The sequence below is a fragment of the Gossypium arboreum genome, chromosome 10 (assembly GCF_025698485.1).
Source record: "Gossypium arboreum isolate Shixiya-1 chromosome 10, ASM2569848v2, whole genome shotgun sequence".
NCBI classification, from domain to species: Eukaryota; Viridiplantae; Streptophyta; class Magnoliopsida; order Malvales; family Malvaceae; genus Gossypium; species Gossypium arboreum.
The window spans coordinates 54262828-54264029 of record NC_069079.1 but is presented as its reverse complement, the minus strand read 5'-3'; the positions used below and the strand labels follow the sequence as shown (position 1 = coordinate 54264029).

The window sequence follows — 1202 nt, the reverse complement described above, 5'->3', positions numbered from 1 at the left end:
CCTTCCTTATCTTGAGTACTAATTGCGTTGTGGTGTTCCCTTGGATTAGGCTCAGTATTACTTGGTAAGCTACCTTATGGTCGTTCGGAGATTAGTTTGGATAACTGGCCTATCTGAGTTTCGAGCCCTTGGATCAATGCTTGTTGATTCTTAAGTGCTGTCTCGGTATTTTGGAAACGGGTTTCTAATACCAAGATGAATTTGGAGAGCATCTCTTAAAGGTTTGGTTTCTTCTCTTGTTAATAAGGTGGCTATTGAAAACCCTGAGGATTTTGTGGCTTTTGATTCCCTTGACCACCCCAAGAGAAATTTGGGTGGTTCCTCCAACCTGCATTATAAGTATTACTGTATGGGTTTTTTTGAAATCGAAAGTTATTGTTACCCATATAGTTGACTTGTTCCTCTTCGGTTGTAGGATTGAAGGATTGATATTCTGTATGCACACCTCCTTCACTTGAGTCACACCTCATTACTAGATGTACCTGTGTAGAACCAAGTAAACCATCAATCTTTTTATTGAGAAGTTCTACCTGATTTGACAACATAGTAACTGAGTCGATGTTATAAATGCCGGCTATTTTTGTTGGCTTAGTCCTCATGACTTGCCACTGATAGTTATTCAGTGACATTTTTTTAATGAATTCATAAGCCTCTTCAGGTGTTTTGTTGTTGATGGTTCCTCCAGCAGTTGCGTCAATCATCTGTCTTGTTCAGGGATTCACACCATTGTAAAACATTTGAACTTGCAGCCATAGAGGTAACACATGGTGAGGGCACCTTTGCAATAGATCCTTGTATCTCTCTCATGCATCGTAAAGTGTTTCTAAGTTCATCTACACAAAAGAAGAGATATCATTACGTAACTTAGCTGTTTTAGCCGGCGAAAAATATTTTAGTAGAAATTTTTCGATCATTTATTCCCAAGTAGTGATGGACCCTCGTGGTAACGAGTTCAACCACTGTTTAGCTTTGTTTCTCAGTGGAAAAGGGAATAACTGAAGGCGAATGGCATCTTTAGAAACGCCATTAATTTTGAAAGTGTCGGAAAACTCCAGAAAATTTGCCAAATGAGTGTTGGGATCCTCATCCTGCAAACCATCAAACTGAACAAACTGCTGTATCATCTGAATTATGTTAGGTTTTTGTTCAAAATTATTCGCAGCAATAGCAGGTCTAACTATACTTGACTCTGTTCCTGTTAA

General features: G+C 38.8%; 1 non-coding gene across 1 annotated transcript; it reads left to right on the top strand.

Annotated features, from left to right (window-relative positions):
• The first annotated feature begins 759 nt into the window (after nt 1-759).
• LOC128282774 (small nucleolar RNA R71) lies at nt 760-866 on the top strand. Its single transcript, XR_008273128.1, has one exon. It is a non-coding gene; the product is annotated as a small nucleolar RNA R71 (small nucleolar RNA).
• The last annotated feature ends 336 nt before the right edge of the window (nt 867-1202 follow it).